Source organism: Pseudophryne corroboree (assembly GCF_028390025.1).
Source record: "Pseudophryne corroboree isolate aPseCor3 chromosome 8 unlocalized genomic scaffold, aPseCor3.hap2 SUPER_8_unloc_3, whole genome shotgun sequence".
Lineage (NCBI taxonomy): Eukaryota > Metazoa > Chordata > Amphibia > Anura > Myobatrachidae > Pseudophryne > Pseudophryne corroboree.
The window spans coordinates 824411-839026 of NW_026967621.1; positions in this window are offsets into that span (position 1 = coordinate 824411).

Consider the following 14616-nt stretch of genomic DNA (forward strand, 5'->3'; position numbering starts at 1 on the left):
AATTTTTGACGCGCGCCTTCGGCGCGCACTGTCCATACTTTGTCCTGTGGCAATGGGAGCACCAAGCATTATAGTATGTACTGTACGTAATTTTGCCCTTCTAACTTAAAAAAGTGCCCACCCGAATGAAAAATATGCCCTCCCTGTGATCAGCACCCTGCCCTAAAAATCCTAGAGTGAACACTAACATGATCTGCCTTTTGTTGGTGTAACTCCGCCTACATTATATTTTGAAGCAGTAATCCCGCCTACTTTTGTATTGATCCCGCCTACAGTTGATTTGATGCCGCCCACAAGGCCACTTCTAGAATTTTTTCCAGGGCCACTTTTATCTCCCAATCCGTCCCTGTCGGTGATGATATATTATCTCAGTGTGTGTGGCCATCGGTGATGATATATTATCTCAGTATGTGTGACCATCGGTGCTGATATATTATCTCAGTGTGTGTGGCTATCGGTGATGATATATTATCTCAGTATGTGTGGCCATCGGTGATGATATATTATCTCAGTATGTGTGGCCATCGGTGATGATATATTATCTCAGTATGTGTGACCATCGGTGATGATATATTATCTCAGTGTGTGTGGCTATCGGTGATGATATATTATCTCAGTATGTGTGACCATCGGTGATGATATATTATCTCAGTGTGTGTGACCATTGGTGATGATATATTATCTCATTGTGTGAGGCCATCGGTGATGATATATTATGTCAGTATGTGTGGCCATCGGTGATGATATATTATCTCAGTATGTGTGGCCATTGGTGATGATATATTATCTCAGTATGTGTGATAACTGGTGATGATATAGTATCTTGGCATGTGTAGCCATAGGTGATGATATATTATCTCAGTGTGTGTGGCCATCAGTGATGAATAATTATCTCAGTGTGTGTGGCCATCGGTGATGACATATTATCTCAGTGTGTGTGGCCATCGGTGATGATTAATTATCTCAGTGTGTGTGACCATCGGTGATGATATATTATCTCCGTATGTGTGTCCATCGGTGATGATATATTATCTCAGTATGTGTGGCCAACGGTGATAATGTATTATCCCAGTATGCATGACCATCGGTGATGACATATTATCTCAGTATGTGTGACAATCAGTGATGGTATATTATCTCAGTATGTGTGGGCATCAGTGATGATATATTATCTCAGTATGTGTGAGAATCGTTGATGATATATTATCTCAATATGTGTGACCATTGGTGATGACATATTATCTCAGTGTGTGTGACCATCGGAGATGATATATTATCTCAGTATGTGCGGCCATCGGTGATGATATATTATGTCAGTATGTATGGCCATCGGTGATGATATATTATCTCAGTATGTGTGATAACTGGTGATGATATAGTATCTTGGCATGTGTGGCCATCGGTGATGATATATTATCTCAGTGTGTGTGGCCATCGGTGATGATTAATTATTTCAGTGTGTGTGGCCAACGGTGATGATATATTATCTCGGTGTGTGTGACCATCGGTGATGACATATTATCTCAGTATGTGTGACCATCGGTGGTGATATATTATCTCAGTATGTGTGGCCATCGGTGATAATGTATTATCTCAGTTTGTGTGACAATCGGTGATGATATATTATGTCAGTATGTGTGGCCATCGGTGATGATATTTTTTCTCAGTTTGTGTGGCCATCGGTGATGATATATTATCTCAGTGTGTGTGGCCATCGGTGATGATTAATTATCTCAGTGTGTGTGACCATAGGTGAAGACATATTATCTCAGTATATGTGACCATCGGTGATGATATATTATCTCAGTATGTGTGGCCATCGGTGATAATGTATTATCTCAGTATGTGTGACAATCGGTGAAGACATATTATCTCAGTATGTGTGACAATCGGTGATGATATATTATCTCAGTATGTGTGGGCATCGGTGATGATATATTATCTCAGTATGTGTGGCCATCGGTGATGATATATTATGTCAGTATGTGTGACCATCGGTGATGACATATTATCTCAGTATGTGTGACCATCGGTTGTGATATATTATCTCAGTATGTGTGGCCATCGGTGATAATGTATTATCTCAGTTTGTGTGACAATCGGTGATGATATATTATGTCAGTATGTGCGGCCATCGGTGATGATATATTATCTCAGTATGTGTGGCCATCGGTGATGATATATTATCTCAGTATGTGTGGCCATCAGTGATGATATATTATCTCAGTGTGTGTGGCCATCGGTGATGATATATTATGTCAGTATGTGTGACCATCGGTGATAATATATTATCTCAGTGTGTGTGACCATTGGTGATGATATATTATCTGATTGTGTGTGGCCATCGGTGATGATATATTATGTCAGTATGTGTGGCCATCGGTGATGATATATTATGTTAGTATGTGTGGCCATCGGTGATGATATATTATGTCAGTATGTGTGGCCATAGGTGTTGATATATTATATCAGTATGTGTGACCATCGGTGATGATATATTACCTCAGTGTGTGTGGCCATCGGTGATGATTAATTAACTCAGTGTGTGTGGTCATCGGTGATAATGTATTATATCAGTATGTGTGACAATCGTTGATGATATATTAGGTCAGTATGTGTGGCCATCGGTGATGATTAATTATCTCAGTGTGTGTGACCATAGGTAAAGACATATTATCTCAGTATGTTTGACCATCGGAGACGATATATTATCTCAGTATGTGTGGACATCAGTGATAATGTATTATCTCAGTATGTGTGACAATCGGTGTTGATATATTATCTCAGTATGTGTGACCATCGGTGATGATATATTATTTCAGTATGTGTGTCCATCGGTGATGACATATTATCTCAGTATGTGTGGGCATCGGGGATGATATACTATCTCAATGTGTGTGGCCATCGGGGATGATATATTATCTTAGTGTGTGTGGCCATCGGTGATGATATATTATCTCAGTATGTGTGACCATCGGTGATGATATATTATCTCAGTGTGTGTGACCATTGGTGATGATATATTATCTGATTGTGTGTGGCCATCGGTGATGATATATTATGTCAGTATGTGTGGCCATCGGTGATGATATATTAAGTTAGTATGTGTGGCCATCGGTGATGATATATTATGTCAGTATGTATGGCCATCGGTGATGATATATTATCTCAGTATGTGTGATAACTGGTGATGATATAGTATCTTGGCATGTGTGGCCATCGGTGATGATATATTATCTCAGTGTGTGTGGCCATCGGTGATGATTAATTATTTCAGTGTGTGTGGCCAACGGTGATGATATATTATCTCGGTGTGTGTGACCATCGGTGATGACATATTATCTCAGTATGTGTGACCATCGGTGGTGATATATTATCTCAGTATGTGTGGCCATCGGTGATAATGTATTATCTCAGTTTGTGTGACAATCGGTGATGATATATTATCTCAGTATGTGCGGCCATCGGTGATGATATTTTTTCTCAGTTTGTGTGGCCATCGGTGATGATATATTATCTCAGTGTGTGTGGCCATCGGTGATGATTAATTATCTCAGTGTGTGTGACCATAGGTGAAGACATATTATCTCAGTATATGTGACCATCGGTGATGATATATTATCTCAGTATGTGTGGCCATCGGTGATAATGTATTATCTCAGTATGTGTGACAATCGGTGAAGACATATTATCTCAGTATGTGTGACAATCGGTGATGATATATTATCTCAGTATGTGTGGGCATCGGTGATGATATATTATCTCAGTATGTGTGACCATCGGTGATGACATATTATCTCAGTATGTGTGACCATCGGTGGTGATATATTATCTCAGTATGTGTGGCCATCGGTGATAATGTATTATCTCAGTTTGTGTGACAATCGGTGATGATATATTATGTCAGTATGTGCGGCCATCGGTGATGATATATTATCTCAGTATGTGTGGCCATCGGTGATGATATATTATCTCAGTATGTGTGGCCATCAGTGATGATATATTATCTCAGTGTGTGTGGCCATCGGTGATGATATATTATGTCAGTATGTGTGACCATCGGTGATGATATATTATCTCAGTGTGTGTGACCATTGGTGATGATATATTATCTGATTGTGTGTGGCCATCGGTGATGATATATTATGTCAGTATGTGTGGCCATCGGTGATGATATATTATGTTAGTATGTGTGGCCATCGGTGATGATATATTATGTCAGTATGTGTGGCCATAGGTGTTGATATATTATATCAGTATGTGTGACCATCGGTGATGATATATTACCTCAGTGTGTGTGGCCATCGGTGATGATTAATTAACTCAGTGTGTGTGGTCATCGGTGATAATGTATTATATCAGTATGTGTGACAATCGTTGATGATATATTAGGTCAGTATGTTTGGCCATCGGTGATGATTAATTATCTCAGTGTGTGTGACCATAGGTAAAGACATATTATCTCAGTATGTTTGACCATCGGTGACGATATATTATCTCAGTATGTGTGGACATCAGTGATAATGTATTATCTCAGTATGTGTGACAATCGGTGTTGATATATTATCTCAGTATGTGTGACCATCGGTGATGATATATTATCTCAGTATGTGTGTCCATCGGTGATGACATATTATCTCAGTATGTGTGGGCATCGGGGATGATATACTATCTCAATGTGTGTGGCCATCGGGGATGATATATTATCTTAGTGTGTGTGGCCATCGGTGATGATATATTATCTCAGTATGTGTGACCATCGGTGATGATATATTATCTCAGTGTGTGTGACCATTGGTGATGATATATTATCTGATTGTGTGTGGCCATCGGTGATGATATATTATGTCAGTATGTGTGGCCATCGGTGATGATATATTATGTTAGTATGTGTGGCCATCGGTGATGATATATTATGTCAGTATGTGTGGCCATCGGTGTTGATATATTATCTCAGTATGTGTGACCATCGGTGATGATATATTACCTCAGTGTTTGTGGCCATCGGTGATGATTAATTATCTCAGTGTGTGTGGCCATCGGTGATGATATATTATCTCAGTATGTGTGGCCATCGGTGATAATGTATTATCTCAGTATGTGTGACAATCGTTGATGATATATTATGTCAGTATGTGTGGCCATCGGTGATGATATATTATCTCAGTATGTGTGACCATCAGTGATGACATATTATCTCAGTATGTGTGACCATCGGTGATGATATATTATCTCAGTATGTGCGGCCATCTGTGATGATATATTATCTCAGTATGTATGGCCATCGGTGATGATATATTTTCTCAGTATGTGTGATAACTGGTGAGGATATAGTATCTTGGCATGTGTGGCCATCGGTGATGATATATTATCTCAGTATGTGTGGCCATCGGTGATGATATATTATCTCAGTATGTGTGATAAGTTAACTGGTGATGATATAGTATCTTGGCATGTGTGGCCATCGGTGATGATATATTATCTCAATGTGTGTGGCCATCGGTGATAATATATTATCTCAGTGTGTGTGGCCATCGGTGATGATATATTATCTCGTTGTGTGTGACCATCGGTGATGACATATTATCTCAGTATGTGTGACCATCGGTGATGATATATTATCTCAGTATGTGTGGCCATCGGTGATAATGTATTATCCCAGTATGTGTGACCATCGGTGATGACATATTATCTCAGTATGTGTGACAATCGGTGATGGTATATTATCTCAGTATGTGTGGGCATCGGTGATGATATATTATCTCAGTATGTGTGAGAATCGTTGATGATATATTATCTCAGTATGTGTGACCATTGGTGATGACATATTATCTCAGTATGTGAGACAATCGGTGATGATATATTATGTCAGTATGTGTGGCCATCGGTGATGATTAGTGATGAGCGCCTGAAACTTTTCGGGTTTTGTGTTTTGGTTTTGGGTTCGGTTCCGCGGCCGTGTTTTGGGTTCGACCGCGTTTTGGCAAAACCTCACCGAATTATTTTTGTCGGATTCGGGTGTGTTTTGGATTCGGGTATTTTTTTCAAAAAACACTAAAAAACAGCTTAAATCATAGAATTTGGGGGTCATTTTGATCCCAAAGTATTATTAACCTCAAAAAACATAATTTACACTCATTTTCAGCCTATTCTGAACACATCACACCTCACAATATTATTTTTAGTCCTAAAATTTGCACCGAGGTCGCTGTGTGAGTAAGATAAGCGACCCTAGTGGCCGACACAAACACCGTGCCCATCTAGGAGTGGCACTGCAGTGTCACGCAGGATGTCCCTTCCAAAAAACCCTCCCCAAACAGCACATGACGCAAAGAAAAAAAGAGGCGCAATGAGGTAGCTGACTGTGTGAGAAAGATAAGCGACCCTAGTGGCCGACACAAACACCGGGCCCATCTAGGAGTGGCACTGCAGTGTCACGCAGGATGTCCCTTCCAAAAAACCCTCCCCAAACAGCACATGACGCAAAGAAAAAAAGAGGCGCAATGAGGTAGCTGACTGTGTGAGAAAGATAAGCGACCCTAGTGGCCGACACAAACACCGGGCCCATCTAGGAGTGGCACTGCAGTGTCACGCAGGATGTCCCTTCCAAAAAACCCTCCCCAAACAGCACATGACGCAAAGAAAAAGAAAAGAAAAAAGAGGTGCAAGATGGAATTGTCCTTGGGCCCTCCCACCCACCCTTATGTTGTATAAACAGGACATGCACACTTTAACCAACCCATCATTTCAGTGACAGGGTCTGCCACACGACTGTGACTGAAATGACGGGTTGGTTTGGACCCCCACCAAAAAAGAAGCAATTAATCTCTCCTTGCACAAACTGGCTCTACAGAGGCAAGATGTCCACTTCATCATCATCCTCCGATATATCACCGTGTACATCCCCCTCCTCACAGATTATCAATTCGTCCCCACTGGAATCCACCATGTCAGCTCCCTGTGTACTTTGTGGAGGCAATTGCTGCTGGTCAATGTCTCCGCGGAGGAATTGATTATAATTCATTTTAATGAACATCATCTTCTCCACATTTTCTGGATGTAACCTCGTACGCCGATTGCTGACAAGGTGAGCGGCGGCACTAAACACTCTTTCAGAGTACACACTTGTGGGAGGGCAACTTAGGTAGAATAAAGCCAGTTTGTGCAAGGGCCTCCAAATTGCCTCTTTTTCCTGCCAGTATAAGTACGGACTGTGTGACGTGCCTACTTGGATGCGGTCACTCATATAATCCTCCACCATTCTATCAATGGTGAGAGAATCATATGCAGTGACAGTAGACGACATGTCCGTAATGGTTGTCAGGTCCTTCAGTCCGGACCAGATGTCAGCATCAGCAGTCGCTCCAGACTGCCCTGCATCACCGCCAGCGGGTGGGCTCGGAATTCTGAGCCTTTTCCTCGCACCCCCAGTTGCGGGAGAATGTGAAGGAGGAGATGTTGACAGGTCGCGTTCCGCTTGACTTGACAATTTTCTCACCAGCAGGTCTTTGAAACCCAGCAGACTTGTGTGCGCCGGAAAGAGAGATCCAAGGTAGGTTTTAAATCTAGGATCGAGCACGGTGGCCAAAATGTAGTGCTCTGATTTCAACAGATTGACCACCCGTGAATCCTTGTTAAGCGAATTAAGGGCTCCATCCACAAGTCCCACATGCCTAGCGGAATCGCTCTGTCTTAGCTCCTCCTTCAATGTCTCCAGCTTCTTCTGCAAAAGCCTGATGAGGGGAATGACCTGACTCAGGCTGGCAGTGTCTGAACTGACTTCACGTGTGGCAAGTTCAAAAGGTTGCAGAACCTTGCACAACGTTGAAATCATTCTCCACTGCGCTTGAGACAGGTGCATTCCACCTCCTATATCGTGGTCAGTTGTATAGGCTTGAATGGCCTTTTGCTGCTCCTCCAACCTCTGAAGCATATAGAGGGTTGAATTCCACCTCGTTACCACCTCCTGCTTCAGATGATGGCAGGGCAGGTTCAGTCGTTTTTGGTGGTGCTCCAGTCTTCTGTACGTGCTGCCTGTACGCCGAAAGTGTCCCGCAATTTTTCTGCCCACCGCCAGCATCTCTTGCACGCCCCTGTCGTTTTTTAAAAAATTCTGCACCACCAAATTCAAGGTATGTGCAAAACATGGGACGTGCTGGAATTTGCCCAGATGTAATGCACGCACAATATTGCTGGCGTTGTCCGATGCCACAAATCCACAGGAGAGTCCAATTGGGGTAAGCCATTCCGCGATGATCTTCCTCAGTTGCCGTAAGAGGTTTTCAGCTGTGTGCGTATTCTGGAAACCGGTGATACAAAGCGTAGCCTGCCTAGGAACGAGTTGGCGTTTGCGAGATGCTGCTACTGGTGCCGCCGCTGCTGTTCTTGCGGCGGGAGTCCATACATCTACCCAGTGGGCTGTCACAGTCATATAGTCCTGACCCTGCCCTGCTCCACTTGTCCACATGTCCGTGGTTAAGTGGACATTGGGTACAGCTGCATTTTTTAGGACACTGGTGACTCTTTTTCTGAGGTCTGTGTACATTTTCGGTATCGCCTGCCTAGAGAAATGGAACCTAGATGGTATTTGGTACCGGGGACACAGTACCTCCAACAAGTCTCTAGTTGGCTCTGCAGTAATGATGGATACCGGAACCACGTTTCTCACCACTCAGGATGTCAAGGCCTCAGTTATCCGCTTTGCAGTAGGATGACTGCTGTGATATTTAATCTTCCTCGCAAATGACTGTTGGACAGTCAATTGCTTGGTGGAAGTAGTAAAAGTGGTCTTACGACTTCCCCTCTGGGATGACCATCGACTCCCAGCAGCAACAACAGCAGCGCCAGCAGCAGTAGGCGTTACACGCAAGGATGCATCGGAGGAATCCCAGGCAGGAGAGGAATCGTCAGAATTGCCAGTGACATGGCCTGCAGGACTATTGGCATTCCTGGGGAAGGAGGAAATTGACACTGAGGGAGTTGGTGGGGTGGTTTGCGTGAGCTTGGTTACAAGAGGAAGGGATTTACTGGTCAGTGGACTGCTTCCGCTGTCACCCAAAGTTTTTGAACTTGTCACTGACTTATTATGAATGCGCTGCAGGTGACGTATAAGGGAGGATGTTCCGAGGTGGTTAACGTCCTTACCCCTACTTATTACAGCTTGACAAAGGGAACACACGGCTTGACACCTGTTGTCCGCATTTCTGGTGAAATACCTCCACACCGAAGAGCTGATTTTTTTGGTATTTTCACCTGGCATGTCAACGGCCATATTCCTCCCACGGACAACAGGTGTCTCCCCGGGTGCCTGACTTAAACAAACCACCTCACCATCAGAATCCTCCTGGTCAATTTCCTCCCCAGCGCCAGCAACACCCATATCCTCCTCATCCTGGTGGACTTCAACACTGACATCTTCAATCTCACTATCAGGAACTGGACTGCGGGTGCTCCTTCCAGCACTTGCAGGGGGCGTGCAAATGGTGGAAGGCGCATGCTCTTCACGTCCAGTGTTGGGAAGGTCAGGCATCGCAACCGACACAATTGGACTCTCCTTGTGGATTTGGGATTTCGAAGAACGCACAGTTCTTTGCTGTGCTTTTGCCAGCTTGAGTCGTTTCATTTTTCTAGCGAGAGGCTGAGTGCTTCCATCCTCATGTGAAGCTGAACCACTAGCCATGAACATAGGCCAGGGCCTCAGCCGTTCCTTGCCACTCCGTGTGGTAAATGGCATATTGGCAAGTTTACGCTTCTCCTCCGACAATTTTATTTTAGGTTTTGGAGTCCTTTTTTTTCTGATATTTGGTGTTTTGGATTTGACATGCTCTGTACTATGACATTGGGCATCGGCCTTGGCAGACGACGTTGCTGGCATTTCATCGTCTCGGCCATGACTAGTGGCAGCAGCTTCAGCACGAGGTGGAAGTGGATCTTCATCTTTCCCTAATTTTGGAACCTCAACTTTTTTGTTCTCCATATTTTATAGGCAGAACTAAAAGGCACCTCAGGTAAACAATGGAGATGGATGGATTGGATACTAGTATACAATTATGGACGGACTGCCACGGTTAGGTGGTATAAAAAAACCACGGTTAGGTGGTATATAATACAATTATGGATGGACGGACTGCCTGCCGAGTGCCGACACAGAGGTAGCCACAGCCGTGAACTACCGCACTGTACACTGGTTGATAAAGAGATAGTAGTATACTCGTAACAACTAGTATGACGACGGTATAAAGAATGAAAAAAAAACCACGGTTAGGTGGTATATATTATAATACAATTATGGATGGACGGACTGCCTGCCGAGTGCCGACACAGAGGTAGCCACAGCCGTGAACTACCGCACTGTACACTGGTTGATAAAGAGATAGTAGTATACTCGTAACAACTAGTATGACGACGGTATAAAGAATGAAAAAAAACCACGGTTAGGTGGTATATATTATAATACAATTATGGATGGACGGACTGCCTGCCGAGTGCCGACACAGAGGTAGCCACAGCCGTGAACTACCGCACTGTACACTGGTTGATAAAGAGATAGTAGTATACTCGTAACAACTAGTATGACGACGGTATAAAGAATGAAAAAAAAACCACGGTTAGGTGGTATATATTATAATACAATTATGGATGGACGGACTGCCTGCCGAGTTCCGACACAGAGGTAGCCACAGCCGTGAACTACCGCACTGTACACTTGTTGATAAAGAGATAGTAGTATACTCGTAACAACTAGTATGACGACGGTATAAAGAATGAAAAAAAAACCACGGTTAGGTGGTATATATTATAATACAATTATGGATGGACGGACTGCCTGCCGAGTTCCGACACAGAGGTAGCCACAGCCGTGAACTACCGCACTGTACACTGGTTGATAAAGAGATAGTAGTATACTCGTAACAACTAGTATGACGACGGTATAAAGAATGAAAAAAAAACCACGGTTAGGTGGTATATATTATAATACAATTATGGATGGACGGACTGCCTGCCGAGTGCCGACACAGAGGTAGCCACAGCCGTGAACTACCGCACTGTACACTGGTTGATAAAGAGATAGTAGTATACTCGTAACAACTAGTATGACTATGACGACGGTATAAAGAAAGAAAAAAAAAACCACGGTTAGGTGGTATATAATACAATTATGGATGGACGGACTGCCTGCCGAGTGCCGACACAGAGGTAGCCACAGCCGTGAACTACCGCACTGTACTGTGTCTGCTGCTAATATAGACTGGTTGATAAAGAGATAGTATACAATACTACTAATATACTGGTGGTCAGGCACTGGTCACCACTAGTCACACTGGCAGTGGCACTCCTGCAGCAAAAGTGTGCACTGTTTAATTTTAATATAATATTATCAATTGTACTCCTGGCTCCTGCTATAACAACAACCTGCAGTGCTCCCCAGTCTCCCCCACAATTATTATAAGCTTTATACAAATACAATACATTGATGTGCAGCACACTGGGCTGAGCAGTGCACACAGACTGAGTCACTGTGTGACTGTGTATCGTTTTTTTCAGGCAGAGAACGGATATATTATTAAATAAAACAAACAAGTTCAACTGCACTGTCTCTGGTGGTCACTGGTCACTGTGGTCGTCAGTCACTAAACTCTGTCTGCACTCTCTTCTAATCTACAGTATCACAGCAATCTCTCTCTCTCTCTCTTCTAAATCTAATCTAAATGGAGAGGACGCCAGCCACGTCCTCTCCCTATCAATCTCAATGCACGTGTGAAAATGGCGGCGACGCGCGGCTCCTTATATAGAATCCGAGTCTCGCGAGAATCCGACAGCGTCATGATGACGTTCGGGCGCGCTCGGGTTAACCGAGCAAGGCGGGAAGATCCGAGTCGCTCGGACCCGTGAAAAAAAAAGTGAAGTTCGTGCGGGTTCGGATTCAAAGAAACCGAACCCGCTCATCTCTAGTGATGATATATTATCTCAGTGTGTGTGACCATCGGTTAAGACATATTATCTCAGTATGTGTGATCATCGGTGATGATATATTATCTCAGTATGTGCGGCCATCGGTGATGATATATTATCTCAGTATGTGTGGCCATCGGTGATGATATATTATCTCAGTATGTGTTGCCATCGGTGATGATATATTATCTCAGTATGTGTGGCCATTGGTGATGATATATTATCTCAGTATGTGTGATAACTGGTGATGATATAGTATCTTGGCATGTGTAGCCATAGGTGATGATATTTATCTCAGTATGTGTGACAATCGGTGATGATATATTATCTCAGTATGTGTGTCCATCGGTGATGATATATTATCTCAGTATGTGTGGGCATCGGGGATGATATACTATCTCAATGTGTGTGGCCATCGGTGATGCTATATTATCTCAGTGTGTGTGTCCATCGGTGATGCTATATTATCTCAGTGTGTGTGGCCATCGGTGATGATATATTATCTCAGTGTGTGTGGCCATCGGTGATGATATATTATCTCAGTGTGTGTGGCCATCAGTGATGATATATTATCTCAGTGTGTGTGGCTATCGGTGATGATATATTATCTCAGTATGTGTGACCATCGGTGATGATATATTATCTCAGTGTGTGTGACCATTGGTGATGATATATTATCTCATTGTGTGAGGCCATCGGTGATGATATATTATGTCAGTATGTGTGGCCATCGGTGATGATATATTATCTCAGTATGTGTGGCCATTGGTGATGATATATTATCTCAGTATGTGTGATAACTGGTGATGATATAGTATCTTGGCATGTGTAGCCATAGGTGATGATATATTATCTCAGTGTGTGTGGCCATCAGTGATGAATAATTATCTCAGTGTGTGTGGCCATCGGTGATGACATATTATCTCAGTGTGTGTGGCCATCGGTGATGATTAATTATCTCAGTGTGTGTGACCATCGGTGATGATATATTATCTCCGTATGTGTGTCCATCGGTGATGATATATTATCTCAGTATGTGTGGCCAACGGTGATAATGTATTATCCAAGTATGTGTGACCATCGGTGATGACATATTATCTCAGTATGTGTGACAATCGGTGATGGTATATTATCTCAGTATGTGTGGGCATCGGTGATGATATATTATCTCAGTATGTGTGAGAATCGTTGATGATATATTATCTCAGTATGTGTGACCATTGGTGATGACATATTATCTCAGTGTGTGTGACCATCGGAGATGATATATTATCTCAGTATGTGCGGCCATCGGTGATGATATATTATGTCAGTATGTATGGCCATCGGTGATGATATATTATCTCAGTATGTGTGATAACTGGGGATGATATAGTATCTTGGCATGTGTGGCCATCGGTGATGATATATTATCTCAGTGTGTGTGGCCATCGGTGATGATTAATTATTTCAGTGTGTGTGGCCAACGGTGATGATATATTATCTCGGTGTGTGTGACCATCGGTGATGACATATTATCTCAGTATGTGTGACCATCGGTGGTGATATATTATCTCAGTATGTGTGGCCATCGGTGATAATGTATTATCTCAGTTTGTGTGACAATCGGTGATGATATATTATGTCAGTATGTGCGGCCATCGGTGATGATATTTTTTCTCAGTTTGTGTGGCCATCGGTGATGATATATTATCTCAGTGTGTGTGTGGCCATCGGTGATGATTAATTATCTCAGTGTGTGTGACCATAGGTGAAGACATATTATCTCAGTATATGTGACCATCGGTGATGATATATTATCTCAGTATGTGTGGCCATCGGTGATAATGTATTATCTCAGTATGTGTGACAATCGGTGAAGACATATTATCTTAGTATGTGTGACAATCGGTGATGATATATTATCTCAGTATGTGTGGGCATCGGTGATGATATATTATCTCAGTATGTGTGGCCATCGGTGATGATATATTATGTCAGTATGTGTGACCATCGGTGATGACATATTATCTCAGTATGTGTGACCATCGGTGGTGATATATTATCTCAGTATGTGTGGCCATCGGTGATAATGTATTATCTCAGTTAGTGTGACAATCGGTGATGATATATTATGTCAGTATGTGCGGCCATCGGTGATGATATATTATCTCAGTATGTGTGGCCATCGGTGATGATATATTATCTCAGTATGTGTGGCCATCAGTGATGATATATTATCTCAGTGTGTGTTGCCATCGGTGATGATATATTATGTCAGTATGTGTGACCATCGGTGATGATATATTATCTCAGTGTGTGTGACCATTGGTGATGATATATTATCTGATTGTGTGTGGCCATCGGTGATGATATATTATGTCAGTATGTGTGGCCATCGGTGATGATATATTATGTTAGTATGTGTGGCCATCGGTGATGATATATTATGTCAGTATGTGTGGCCATAGGTGTTGATATATTATATCAGTATGTGTGACCATCGGTGATGATATATTACCTCAGTGTGTGTGGCCATCGGTGATGATTAATTAACTCAGTGTGTGTGGTCATCGGTGATAATGTATTATATCAGTATGTGTGACAATCGTTGATGATATATTAGGTCAGTATGTGTGGCCATCGGTGATGATTAATTATCTCAGTGTGTGTGACCATAGGTAA